The sequence below is a fragment of the Lonchura striata genome, chromosome 4, assembly GCF_046129695.1.
Source record: "Lonchura striata isolate bLonStr1 chromosome 4, bLonStr1.mat, whole genome shotgun sequence".
NCBI lineage: Eukaryota > Metazoa > Chordata > Aves > Passeriformes > Estrildidae > Lonchura > Lonchura striata.
The window spans coordinates 33,382,344-33,397,506 of record NC_134606.1 but is presented as its reverse complement, the minus strand read 5'-3'; the positions used below and the strand labels follow the sequence as shown (position 1 = coordinate 33,397,506).

The 15,163-nt window shown below is 33.7% G+C and overlaps 1 protein-coding gene across 5 annotated transcripts in view; it reads left to right on the top strand.

Annotated features, from left to right (window-relative positions):
* The window catches only part of TENM3 (teneurin transmembrane protein 3), a 1,282,397-nt gene that overhangs the window by 486,306 nt on the left and 780,928 nt on the right, over positions 1 to 15,163 (top strand). For all 5 annotated transcript variants that reach the window (XM_021548380.2, XM_021549050.2, XM_021548299.2 and 2 more), the window contains one exon: positions 6,549 to 6,713. The gene's annotated coding sequence lies outside the window, so the exon portion shown is untranslated. The remainder of the gene's footprint in view (positions 1 to 6,548; positions 6,714 to 15,163) is intronic.

The window sequence follows — 15,163 nt, the reverse complement described above, 5'->3', positions numbered from 1 at the left end:
ATGAAGATATGACAAGCACATTACAGTTGTAATGTGTCAATAAATTATATGCTGCCATATAATTCAGCATATGCATACCTAAAAGTTGCAAACTGAAATGAAAACAAAATAAATGCTAAAATAATGTCATTGAGCATCTCTACCATATGTAAACCTGAGCAAGTTTTTTGTGGAAATACTCTAAAAAGAAAATGTATTTACCATGATCTGTGATTGATTTCAACTTGTGTTTGTAACTAATCCTCTCATACTGCAGCCAGTCTTACATACTTAGTGGCTAAGTAATTTATTTACATTAAAATCTCTTCTGTCATCTAAGCCCCTAAACAACATAATGAGCTTGCAGCATTTTTAAGACAGGATACATAGTTCTGTTTTATGTTTATATTCTGGATACAATTTTAAATTTATTTAAAATCACAGAAATTCTCTTTCACTCAAATATTAACATGTCTCATTTAGAATAAAAGAAATGTCCTATGCGATACAAGAAATAACTGTTAAGAAACCTAAATTTACAGAAGATATGCATCTAGTTTGGGAATTTTAAATATCTAATGTATTAAATATGCAGTCCTTAAAGTAAAGCATATGTATAAATGCATTATACAGCAAATTTAAGATTAGAACCTATGAATTTTATTCTTTGTTGATTCTCTGGGACTTACATGTTTTTATGAAGAAATTTCTAAACATATGTGATTTGCTAAATTAATGATGGTTGGATTTCAAGAAATTAGAATAGTTATAGTCGAGCAGCTCCAGGTAATATGTTGAAAATGCTGGGGTTTAGGAACTGAGGTCTAACTTCTGTAAAATTAGAATTTAGAACAAACTGGTTTAAAAAAAATCACTGAAAGCACTGTATGGGCTATCCATTTTATTTATTAATTGTGATTGCATAAATTCACATTTTCTGAATTCAAATGAAAAATATTATGTGCTTTAACTTAGCACATATGCTAATTCTTTATGCTAACAGATTTTCAATAAAAATATTAGCATTGCAGTAGAAAATATGATGATTTTAAAAGGTGTTTCATTTTCTCCATAATTTTCTTCAGTCATAATTCTGTCTGCAAAGATATTTCAGAATTCACGATCTTTATTGTGGTCCCATTTACATGAGTATGTAACAAGAACTATGCAATAATCAACATAATCTAAGAGTATGCAATAATCAATATAAAGTTCTTGCTGATATAAAGTTTTTGCCTGTCATAACTGTGTCAGTTTCCTGTTCTAAGTACTTTGGCAGATACACACTCCGTGCCATCAGAGTGTGCATCAGGCTTGCACTGAACTGTATAAAGGTGAAGCTGCCACAGTAATTTGTTTCAAAGAACTTCAAAATTTGATTACAATAGAATATATCCAGAGGAAAAGATACTGCAATTGTGAATATACTTTAAGAATAGCACTGACGTTTAATATATTTTAAGGAGAAAAAATACAAACATTTATTTATTCTATTTGTATATTTCTTCTGTAAGTTATTTTCCCATTTTGCGTTATTGTAAATAGGAGAATAATCAGCAGTATAGATATCCAGTGTTCAGGAATCTCTTACAATTGATTTTTAACATTTTAACATTTATATAAATGGGGTGTATTTCAGTTGCTATGACTCAGACTTATAACTGTGTTAATTTGGCCTTTTTTCAAAGACTTGAAAGTTCTGCAGGTAAATTGAAATGAGTCCATTCTTAGACCATTCTCAGGCTCTTGTGTAGAGTACCGCAGCAGGAATTAAGAGTCACAGAGCTCCTATATGACTGATAATGAAGGATTATTCATAAGAGAATGTCAAAAAAAGCGTTAAATGCATCAAGATATGATAGGAATTAGTTATATTGACACAGACTTAGGTTTTTCTGCAAAGTGTTATCAGTTTTATCTTTGCTCCTCTGGCAACAAGACCACCAGACTTTGTGTACTCTATAATTTGCACCTCCTTCTGAAGAAATTCTTGCTTAACATGTCCTCTGTAAAGTCATCAGAAAGATTTCACCCAGAGTTTTCCTTCATATCATTAATAGTTACTTTCAATACTGCAATTCTATAGACAAAACAGAATTGTCAGAAAATAAGTAAATTTTTCCCTTTCCTACTCTAAAGGGTATTATTTGTAATACCTTGAACCTAGTAGCTGGATTAGGTGCACAGTAATTAATCTAGGGTCTATTTTATTGATTATATGTTCTCCTCATTAGCTTCTACTAATACGTAATTCAAATAAATATAATTTCAATTTTTGAGTACTTCAGATATTTTCTAATGTTCAAGATTTTTGTGGAGGCCATCATATTACCCACATCCAAGAGGGATAGAAAAAGCAAAATAAAATACTCCTTGATTTTTTTCTGTGGTTACTGCTTCATATAGAACACTAAAATTAGTATTGATGTGGGAGATTGAACCTGTTTTTAAGATTCTGCTTGTATTTTTAACACTTTTATTTAAATCTTTACAGCTTGTCATTTGATAGCAAATTTCACTGAGGAATCTCTCGCTGTTCTGTTTTAATCTCTGTTTTATGTCTATCATATAAAGGTGTTTTGTTGTAATTACAGAATACATGATTAAACAGTACAGTCAAGAAACCACATATCTATATTAGTCTAAAGAATCAAGACACAGGAATAAAACAGAGGAGTATTCCAGTCTCCAAAAACTTTAAATTCTGATGCATGATAACTTTTTACAGATTTTAGGAAATTGTCTTAGGATATGTAAATCAGGCTATTTTGAAGAAGAGAGCGGAAATATTCTACTTTGCTCTTCCTGTTGAAGTCATAATTGGGTTTATATTCACTTTCTCTCTCTACTACAGTAGCACTACCTCATACCAAATTATCAGGGCAACGTCTGCCAACAGTTTTGTCTACACAACACTGAGCTACTGGACCAAAACTGTATCTTGGAGAGCTTTACTATAGGTATCCTAATTTTCTGCCCAAGTTAGATATTAATTTTATAGCATATAAGAGGTAGGTGTTCATAAGCAACAAGTGTCATTTGATGAAATAAATTACTTGCATTAACCTCTTATTTGGCAATGTGGAAAAAAGCAATTATTTTTTTTTCACTGAAAAAGGTGTCTGAAATCTTCAAGACGTAAGAATGCATGATATGTCTGTATAACATCACTGTCATAGTAGCAGTATATGAGTGGGAACAAAGTTTGAATAATTCTTAATTTATCACAGTTTTTAAAATATTTTTAGCTTGGAGGTGAAAAATGAATTAATGTGAATTTATTTAGTGTTTTTAATTTACTGTATTGTAAATATTGTAAACATTTGTGTCCCCAAGTGTTATAAAAATGATTTCAGCTTCTGTTTAGGAAAAAATAAATCAATAAAGGAAGTCAGACATAGCAAATGACAATTTCAGGCCCAGTGACAGCAGATAGACCTGGGTGCCTTATATTCACACACCTTTCAGTCAAGTAATATGTGTACTACACTAGAATAAACTGAATAAACTCTAGCAGCCAAGAGGACTTTGATCACTTTTGTTCATAAATGTGACTCGTATTTCAGTACCCACTTTTCTCTAAGCTACTGATCTCCCCTAAACTTCACAGTGTGCTCAATGAACTTAAAAGAGCCTTTACTCATTCTGCAAGCAGACATTAAATACTTATGCTGGATCACACTAGTTTTTTTCTTAAATATCAGATACTGTCTCTTTGTTGCAGTTTTTGTTTCTTTTGTTGTTTTGTCCAATGTCCTTTGCATTCTACATAAAAAATTGTGATGGAAGATGAGTTTCTTTTTGTAATCACAGTGCTTTCATTAATTCAATTGTACAGCACAAACGAACTTTTAAAATACTAATTTGCCTACATTTTTTTTATTTGATGTTTTTTGTTCATTCATCTTTTTTGATTATTACCCCTATGCTTTCTGTTTATTGCATGACAATTAAGATACTCTTTAAAATTAAACATGATGAATACACTGTCATAAATCTCCCTAGTTTTCTGAATAGAAAGCTAAGAGTTCAGTTTTTTGTAATAAGGATGCAAGGCATAGTAGGGACTGCCTTATTCCTTTGATTGTTTGTGATTATAAGACTGCAGCCATGTAAACAATGCACTGGTAGAAATAAATGAATGCCTTTGGTCATGCTGCTCTAGTGCCAGTATGGTCTTACTGTATCTAAGATATGACCATTATTTGTTATGAATTTTGTCCAGATTGGAGCATAATGGGTGGACTCTGTGCAATCTGTGAAAGTTGTGTGCTACATGTTCTGGGTGTGAAATGAAGGCATGTGGGAATGTGTTTCAAACCTGCTGATGTAATGTGAGACAACTGCAGAAAATAGAGAGGGTCAACCTTGGTCCACTGTTCTCTGTATTGCCTGTTCAGCACAACCTCTGGAATGGACTGTGTCTTATGCTGTGCCCAGGTTTACATAAAACAAAGCCAAAACCCTAGGAAAGAAAGAATACCTGGTTTGAGGAGGTGTTACTTGAAGGTGTAGTCAAACCCCTAGTTTGCTCCTGCTAGATCTGCTTTGTCATTGCCTTTTCCAGTTGAGCTGACTGGGTTCTTTTTCTGCCTCTCTACAAGTCAGAACAATTGTTGACCCATGCAGAACACATACTGTGCTTCCCCCTCCAAGGATGAAAAGCAGCTTTGTTAGCTGTGTTGTCTCAGGTCTCCCAGAGGCATCATAACTATCAGAGGCAGAGTACTACCCAGAAGTTGTGGGAGTAGTGCTTCCTTGCTACACCTTTTTTGGTTTTTTTTTGGTTTTTTTTTTTTTTTTAATGCTACAAGAACTGTAAATAACGTTCCTTAAAACATCTCCATCTCTAGTTTCTCTAGGGAAACTCTAAAAAAATACATTTCATATGGTCATTTATAGCCAGAAGTCCCAGTTTTAAAAACACAGCATGGAGGAAACAGGTGAAAACTGAATCTTTTTGCTTTCAACAGAGAGGGGTACTGAAAATCACTCTAAAAGAGATATTAAAAAATAAAATTGGTTTAGATTTTAAGCTCTCTAGGAAGTCAGAGATGACTTTCTGAAACACTGTCTTGCCTCCTGTCTCCTTATGTTAATTTTGATATGATAACCCTAGAGTTCAAATATGGGAGATAGGTTTTTTTTTCCTTTTATAATCATTTGAGATCATTAATTATATCAGCACTCACTTTTTTATTAGCAACATCAAACATACATATTGTAAGCAGTCATTACAAATTTACAGCAGTAGTCATCATAGAGAATTACCATTCTATGTATTATCAGATTTCTAAAAATCTGCAAGGTTATGCATATTTAGTTAATAAAAGAGGGTTGCCAAGAAAATACAAATACTTCAATAAGTATATTATTTAATTTTTTAGGGGATATATAAATAATAATTTTGAGAAACCAAGCATACTTTCTGCTTTTTTCATATTTTTATAGTATCCTTCTCTTTGCTCTTTCAGTAATTAAGTCTTATGACATTCCAGAAAGCATAAATCCTGCTGAGATGTTTAGGTTTGGTGCTAACTATTGATGTACAAACAACATTAAAAAAAAAAAAAAGAAGAAGAAGAAAAAATACACCCAGAATTATAACAAGCTGTTTTGCTTTTACCTTTGAAACAAAATTGATGGTAAAGTAGTATGGCCTACTGAAACTGTTCTAGCCTCGTTGTTAACTAGAACCTCCTTTTGAAATTCATTGCCTTCAATTACATTTTTAAAAGAATTTTAATTATGCGCCTGAAAAGAATAAAGATGCTTCAGGCTCCATTTGTTTATCGTGGAAGGCCTGAAAAAATGAGGACAGAGCTTCCCAGCTCATGCAGGGGTTACAGAGAGAGAGAGATGACTTTTAATTCGACAAGTTCAGAGAGATTTCTTAGTTTGACGCGCACAGCAGGGGGTCTTTGAGTGCCTGGCAATACTTCAGCATTCTGAGCTTTGAAAGTCTTCCCCTGCAGCAGAAATTGTATCAAAAGCCAGTGATAATATTCCCTGCAAGGTAAAGGACCCTATTGAAGATTTCTAGAGCTGTTTATTTATTCATCACAGTTTTTTCTTTTAGGACGTATAAGACGTATAGGTAAAAATTCACACAAATGCTAGGAAAATGAAATAAATTAAAAAAAAAAAAATGGAGACCTCTCATTAATCCTTCAATTTTTCCTTAAGTTTTCCGTAGGCCGCATTCACCTATAAAATTTCCTGTCGTTCCCTGCTATGTATTCTGCATGCAATCTTCACTTCAAATCTCAGCTTTTCCTCATTTTTATCAGAATTATAATTTTTGCTTGCCTTCTACCACCAACTGAGCTCATAAGATGTTTATGGCCATTTCTTTCCACTAAACCCTTAAAGTGATTGATTAATTTTATGGAAGAACATTTTATTCCATAGGGGTCTTTTTAAATCTTATTTTTAAAGTAGATTTGAGATAGCTATTTCAAAGCCAAGGTTAAAGTGTCATTTATATTCCAGAGATCAGACTTTTAATGTTTTGACATTACGCTTATTTGAAAAGTATACACTGGTTTTGTTTTGTTTTGTTTCTGCAGCAGAACTGGGACTGTGAGACTACGCCAGCCTTTCCCTTGTGTAATGTCAATGTCGGCTATCACTTTGGCAGAATCACCCAGCTCAGTGAAGACAGAAAACCCCTCCTTTCCTCCTGTTTTTCATCTGCTGGTGGCATTCCAAGTGACCTTCCCTCATAAATATTGGTGAGTGACCACATGGGGAAAGCAGCTCCTTTGTGCAAAAAAACTTGTTTCAAAAAGCTGTGTTGACCTGAGGGGTTTCCATTTTCTCAAAGTTTCAAAAAAAGCCACATATGCAGATGCTGCTTGGGGGGAAGGGGGGGCAGGAATTTTTCCCTTCTTTAAATAATAACGTGAGTTATTTAGCATCACTGATTTCTCTAGACTTATAAGCATTTATAGAACACTACCATGTGCTAACTATTCAAACTGTAAAACCAGCCTTTCAAAACCCGCTTTACTGAGAGAAGTATTTCCTGAGAGTACAAAAGATTTTTCCTCTCTTGCTGTTACTTTCTCACAGCTAAGAGGTCTGGAATGCTATAAATTTATCATAACACCCCAAATATATCAAGATGAAAGTTTCCCAAGTGTAGGAATTAAGGAAGATAATTAGAGGCCTTTTAATTCTAGGACTTGTCTGGTTTGGGAAGTATGCCTTGAGTGAAATCGCAGCACTGCAGAAATTCTGATGCCTTCAGGGCAGTCCAGGGATGGTGTCATAACTTTACTAGTTCCATAGGGCTAAGTTACATAGTACTGAAAAAACTTTTCAGGTCATTTGAGGCTATCACAGCAGATTTACCCCGCTTGAGATTGAGATTTTCACTCTTAAAACCAGATGTGTAGATAGTGAAATAGTCACCCATGGCTCAGGAATATTTACAACATCATAAAGCATAACAATATAAAGTACAGGAACAGATACAAAAAAAAATATTTAACCTAGCTTGGAACTGTTTGGAAGCTGTAAATAAGTGCAAGATCTAAGACTACAAATCATTTAAGTGTTGGTTACACATGCTAAAACTAAGACACGGACAAGGAAAATCAGTTAGCTGTCATTCCATATTAACTATGTATTGCAATCATTTCCTATTCAGACAACAGTGATGTATCATATATGACTATATGATATGTAATGTTAATTTTTTTTTCTTAACCATATGGGTACTTGAAGTATGTCACTCTAAAGGACCAGTACATCTTCAAATGAAGTATTCGTAGAAGCATTATGGCATCAGCCTAATAAAATAATGCTTTTTGATTAATGGAACATTTTCAGGAAAAGGAAAGTCTGACATACCTACTATATCTATCTCTCTGCTTAAAGAGTGAGCAGTGGTGCTGTTTATAAGTTCCTGAAGTATGTGTTAGAATTGTCACTAATTTCTGTGATTACTTGTAATCAGAGGAGAAAGGAGAAAGAAGAGAGGAAGAAATTATTAGAATTCCATAAATGTGTATGCTCTATCAGTGTTCTTTGTTTCTGTATCAATTTATGTGATGGAGTTGTGGCTACTTAGTAATTTGGTTATAGGTACACAGGTAAATCAGTATCAGGAGTGGTTTTGAGGATTTGGGTGAATCTCTTAGAACTGAAGTAGGTCTTCTGTCTTGGATGGGATCCTTGTAATAACAGCTTAAAAAAAAGAAACCTATGAATACACTTGTTACAGCTTTTTGTCTAGTAACATTGTGGTGCTCAAACCCACATACTGTAACATTTAGTTCAGTCACATATGATAGTAAGGCTGTGTACCATTTAAAATATGAAGCAATATGAGTGCATTAATCTTTCGACAAAGACCGTCTTTAACTGTGTTTCCATTTTAAACTTCTCTGCCAAGTCATTTTTTATATATTTAGAAAATATCCTATAGATTTACAGTAGCTTTATGGAATAACTTGTGGTTTGGTCAGACTATGATATTTTGCATATGTAGCTGCTTTCTTTAAAAATGGGCAGGACAGAGCTATACACGATTAACAATGAAGGACCCTGATTTTATTGTTATTTCCATGTCAGGTTCCAAGTGTGGGCATACAGTTCGCAACTCATTATATTAAGTTATGATGGCATTTTTTGAAATCTTGCAAGAGCAGTTGTATAATCATAGCAGATAATTGAATGATTATAAGTTTTATTGGTACCACAACAACTGCTTTATCCTCACAAGGAGAGTGAAGCAGCTTTGCAGAAGTTAGAATGTTACCAGAAAGCATCAAATACAATCATTACCATTTATCAGTACATAACATATATTTTAGATAAAAAAAAAGGTGACTTTTTAACATTTGACTGCATCCACATTAGAAATAATTGATCAAGTATGCCAAAAATATGTAATATTATATTTTCCTGTTTTAATTTCTTTTTTATACAACCATGTGGTTCACTGTGATCTACCAGATGGTTCTAGATTCAGTAGTTCACTGCCCCTATTGCATTTTGCACAGATTTGATATTTTCTTCAAATTTGACATTTTACAAAGGGTAGAGGGGCTTAATAAAAAAAAAAAAAAAAAAGAGGAGGCATACATTGATAAATATATTAATTTTTAAAAAATTAATTAAATTTAAATTAAATTTAAATTAATTAATTAAAAATTAAATATATTGAATAAATGTAAATATTCCCTCTATGTAAACAAAGTGGAATCAAACACATTTTGGTTTTAGCTTACTATTTCAGGGTGGGCATAATCCACCTCTGATTATTTTATTGGTTTTTCTTAAAACCTCAAGTATTTATCAGGAGTTAGGTAAAAAATTCCAGTGCAAATTCTAATACAGAACTTTTAAAGGCAATTTTACCCCTGGGAAGCTTGTATCTCTGAACATCTATGAAGACACTTTCATGCAACCAGGTTCAAATATCTATTGGATGTGCACAGTGCATTAACTTCCAGAAATATAAACTGTCATTAGTCTTAGAAAGTGTTGCTCTCCCGTAAGTAAATTACTTTGCTCTAAAAGAATGCAGATTTTTTTTTTTTCAATCTCTATGGGTTTTCTTAGTTTTGATTTATTTGGGGTTTTTTGTATCTAGACTCAGGAATCTGATGAAATTGGGATCATAGAGAAGTTGCATAGTTTGCCAACTACTAGAAACATGATGCTCAAGGAGGTAGAGCTACTAAAGCCAGCCCTGTTTTCTTTGTGCTCTAAGGTCACCAATTTCAACTGCAACCCTGATCTCCCTATTCCCCTTATTACCTACCCTCTTTGCCTGAGAAACAATAAAGCTGTGCTTAGTCTGCAGCTCTCTGAATGCTGAGTAGCTCAGTCATCTCCTATCCGCATTCCTGTCCCTGGGGATATTCATTTAGATCTCCATCCTTGAAATTTGTAAGGGTCTTAATAATCTTTAAGACTTGCTTTTTTTCTTCAATTTGCTTAACACTTTACTTTAGTTGGATAATATCCAACTAAAGAATTGCTAGTGAAGGAAGATAAGACATACATACAGACTGTAGGTTTAGCCTTAGGTAAGGCTAAAATATGCAGGCATTAAAAAAGATAGAATACCAGGGATCCCCATGATGAGATTGGGATTAAGAGACAGCTCAAGGAAAAAAAAAAGTTTCCACAAATTTTTGGGGTTTTTAATTAAACAGCAGGTTTTTGTCAATGATACTATCATTCTTAATTCATTTTTAGATATTTTCTTTGTTCAAATAGCAGATAAAACAAAATTATTCTTCCTGTCCAAGGTTTTTAAATTGAAAAGTATGTTAAAGTGAATTAGGGTTTACTTGAGATTTTACAGTGATTAATTAAGTTGTCCCAAATGCTCATGTGCAAGTCTAATTAACCAATGAGAAGTGAGAAGACTTGTTAGTGATTGTTTACATGAAATGTTCAGAGATGAAAGAAATTAATAAATAATTCTGAGTCATAAAATATAAATATAAAATCACAAAAATGCTGGTAAATACTTGAAAAACATCTTCATTTCTGAAGACCTGTCATAAAAATTAATTTTAGCACATTGCTAACAAAATAGAATAAATTATATGCACATATGAAAATCATGAATATAAGTTATTCCTTTTCTAAGGTAAATATAATTTTGACTATATGATTTGTTTGAGTACAAGGAAAACTTTAAAATCTGAATGGTGTTATTTTTTCTGTGAAAATATGAGGCAATCTAAGTTTACTCCTGTGTACAGGAAGTAAATGAGAAGGCTCTGAAGAGATGGCAAAAGCCTTTTGAGTGACAGCATTTAGGAAGCACAAGCTCTTCATATGGTAATACTTTCAGGTAATTCGGTAGCTGTCTGATACGCTATTCAAACATCCAGGTCAAAGTTGTTATGCATATATTCTTGTTACTTGGTTACAATTACACAGCAAAGTTAAAATAAAGTCATCGTTATTGAGATGTCTTTTTGCAAGAGGAGGGAAGAAAGTATTTCATTGATTTGTTTTTTGTTGTTTGTTTCTCTTTTTGCTTTCTATTTTCTGTCAAAAGAAATTAATTCTTATTTTCATTTTAGTTCAGACTAGATGCACTATTAACTAAAGATTTGTACTTAAGAAACTGTGAGTTTTATGATTTTACAGTGACTAATAAGAGACTTGTGTATAAGTACCACAGAGAATGATGACATCACCTAGGTTTCAAGCATCTGCTGCTTGGACTGTTACCCAATTCTGTATTACGTACTGTGAACTAAGTGACAAGTTTCAGCATAAAATGCTAAAAGGAGCTGTGCCCTAAGTGTTGGCACAAGAGATGTACCACAAATCTCACCATTTTGAGCTACCAAGAGGCATCTTTGTCAGAGAAGGAGTTGCAGCTGACTAGAAATAGAATAAATATGAGAACATTCACAAGGTTTAAGGTGCCCAGATTAATAACTAAAGCTTTAGCTCAGTTGCCAATCATAGCCTTAGAATTCTGTCTGTGCTGTGTCAGTCTGTGTGTCTTTGGTGGCAGGCATGGGCTGTCCCACCATGGGATCCTAAGGGAATCAAGCTTCCGAACAAGTTCCATTTAGACACACAGTCTAGACACCATTCTTAAAGAAGTCTCCTCTGTTCATCACTAATGTTGAGAAACTTTAGGAAATGAAAGGGAATAGAAGGATCAGAGGAAACACAACTGCAGCCTTGTGGTTAGTACAGTCTCTATAGAGAAGAAGGGAGAGGTTCAAGTCTCAGTTTTAAGGACTGCTCATGCATTTTTTACGGAATAGTCATTGGAAAAAGACCTTTCAATTTAAGAGATTGACATTTTGTAACAAAGAGAGTGTTGACTTAATGAAGGTTGCCTAAAACTCACATAAAATAGAATTAATTTTTTATTTGGTGTTGTATGTTATAGATACAAGTTTTTGGAAGCAAATACACTTTTTCAACTTTTTCTTTTTCTTTTTTTAAATTTACTGATAAGGAAAAAGATATCTTCTATATCCTACAGTGCACTTTGCTTCACATGAATCCAGGGATTCCTGTCGGGGACATGAATCATTCAATTAGGGCTTTTTTTTCTTCCAGTACTCAATCTCCTTCTGTCAGTTATACAGCTTTTCTATTCATACTTTTCTGTTTGCTTCACAAAATTATGATTAAAAGACATTCTGTACCCTTGACTGTGTAAGATTTAGTTAAAGAAAATTTACATCTACATTATGAAAGTGGTCTGGCAATAGTCAGATTTCCTGTGAGGCAATTCCCGTGACTGGTGTAAATTGCCTTCTGGTTTTGAATACATGCTAGTTATCCATACCAAAACAGTAAAAAAATATGTAAACAAATAAAATGCAATTAATAGACAAAAACGAGGAATTTAAGGCCAAGGAGTTGTTTTTTCAGTACCTGTTGTTGCTTTTATTCCTGGTAACTTCTGATTGACATAGCTGTTCTATTACTGTTAAAGCAAAATGAATGGAGCATCAGTTTGCACTTAGACTTTTGAATCATCAGCGAGCTGTGACCAGCTGACAGCAACCAGCAGCCAAACTGAAGGTTTGCCAGCCAGCTGCATCTACCTTAATGAGTTTCTTGAACTATATTGTAATATAAAGATTGGTAAATGTTCAAGCAGTCTTAAGTAGACATCAGAGATTAAGATACTTTAAAAGAATTATATTGTTTTACTGTCCCACTTCAGGCACTTGCAAGGTGTTTATGATTTACAGTTTTATCCATCTATGTCTCTCTGTTAGACTATACGCAACTGTGTTGCCATATTTTACAGTCCTAGCTCAGGAACTGAATATAAGATGTGCTAAGGTAGCATTAGCACTTGCAGACATAAAGGACTAAATCATAAAGGTCTTCCTCTCTTATGTGTCCACAGCAATATATGCTAACAAATTTTCACCCCGGTAATTTAAAACATGAATTTAAGCATATCTGGAAATCAGATTAGCCCTCAATCAAATTCTCTGTTCTGCTAGTGCTAAACTTGTCTTATTTCCAAGGCAATCCAGTTTGTATGTGCTTGTACAGCCTCTGTGGGCTAGTATAAAAGGGAAATTCAGACAGACACAACAAGAGTCAGATTCTGTCTTCATGGCAAAGTGACATGGCTAATGGCTTTATACTTAAAGAGAATAGGTTTAGATTTAGATATTTAGATATTAGGTAGAAATTCTTTACTGTGAGGGTGATGAGGCACTGGAACAGGTTGCCTAGAGAGGTTATGGACTCCTCATTCCTGGAGGTGTTCAGGACCAGACTGGATTGGGCTCTGAGTAACCTGGTCTAGTAAGAAGTGTCACTGTTCATGGCAGGAGGGTTCAAACAAGAGGATCTTTAAGATCCCTTCCAATCCAAATCTATTTCTCTACCTTAGAAAAAGAAAGAAAAAGGCTGTTTCCCTCTCAGATAATTTTTACATATACTCACATGCCAGGTAAATAAAAATTCAAAATTAATTCATACTAAAGATCTTTATCATACTAGCAAAGAAAACTTGTGCTTTTGTTGATGGGATCTAATCAGAACAATATAAGATTATAGACATACTTTATGCTTTACAATTTTCTGATGCCAATATTAATAGTGATTTTTAAATACATAATTGATTTGTATGATGGTATGAAATACTGAAATTAAATGTACATATCAACCAAAAATACAATAATGGAGAAATTAAATGCATAATTTTATGTCTCCAGGGCTAAATGAGCTATCACTCTGGTTTAAAATTTTTAAAACTGTAGATAGCAAATTTGAACATGATTTTGAACACTGGGGAACCTATGGTTTATTTCAGATTTGAAATTTCACTTAGCTCCATGAAAAGTCTCAAAATTGTTGTCAAGCTTTTGCCTCAGTAGTGGAAGTTGCATTCAGAGCAAGCTAAGGTTCTAGTCTTGAAGCTATCCTAATTCCTTAAAAACTTTCATGCAGGTAGTTTTTAGCTTGTGGGTGGTTATAAAGGCAAGGACTTTGCTCTATTGAGAAGCACCCTTACTGTGTTAGGGCAGAGCTGTACCAGGGGAATACTGAGGTCAAACTAGCTTCAGGCATTGGTAAATGCTAAGTTACCAGCAGCTGAGCTCTTGGAGGATGTATTTTCCCATCCAAGTGTTTCTTTACTTTCTAACAAGAGAGAAACTGAATTCAAATAAATGCACATTAAAAAAAAAAAAAGAAATTAAAGAACAGAAAGGCCCACAAAAAAATTCTTTCTCTGAAAAACTCCATAAATATTTTATTTAACTGACCACTTCTCACTCTTTCCTTTAAAAAAGAAATTAGCTGATAATATCCTGGGAAATATTTGTGTTAAAGGTCATATTAAACAAAAGTCAAATCTAGACTATCTAAGAAGTCTGGAGAAGATGTTTAATGCAAATTTTTTGTGGAAAAAAGATGTGTGTCACTGCAGGTCATCTCTGAATATTCTTCTTGGGGTTTCTCTGTTGGATATGCAATCTCAGCTAAATGTTTTGAAGAGGAGGAATCAAATAAATTGCCCTATTTTTGGTCTTTCTCATCTGTATACAGTTGTGCAGCTCTAGTAGACCTGAAAATTGCCCAGAGACAAACTTAAAAAATAGAGTGCTTTTGAGGCAGAAAATTGCTTTTCTGCAGCATGGTCTAAGGGACAGGATGTGACAGGAGGACAAGGAGTTGTCACTATGTAGTGATATTGTAAGGCATATCTTACATAACAAAAAGGATCATTTGTCTCTTTTTTCTTTCATTTTAAACTACAAGAGATTTAATTGAAACAGTTGGAGGTATCACCCTTAAACCAAGAATATGCCATTATAATTTACAATTAAAACTGAAAGTTCCCGCCTTAACCCACTTGTATAGCTACTCATTGCAGAGTGCATATGGGATAGATGCTTGTCCACTATTTTAGAAGCCTTATTCTCAAAAGGAAGAGGAAAAAAAACCACCTCATTGTACATGCATGTCAAATATTAGCGTGATTCTTGTGGTATAATAAGAAAAGAAAGTGGTTTGTGCTTTTGATTAGCCTCTTGATGTTTCAGAGTGGTTTTGTATGGCTTAATTTTCCTTTTTATGGCAGTTTGTACATATAAAACAAAATGAGGAAAGGAGGGGAGGGGGAAAGAAATGTGCCATTTGTATACCTAGGATATGAGGCCTCCTTTGGGCCCATTATACATTAATGGGTCAGCTGAGATTTATTAGG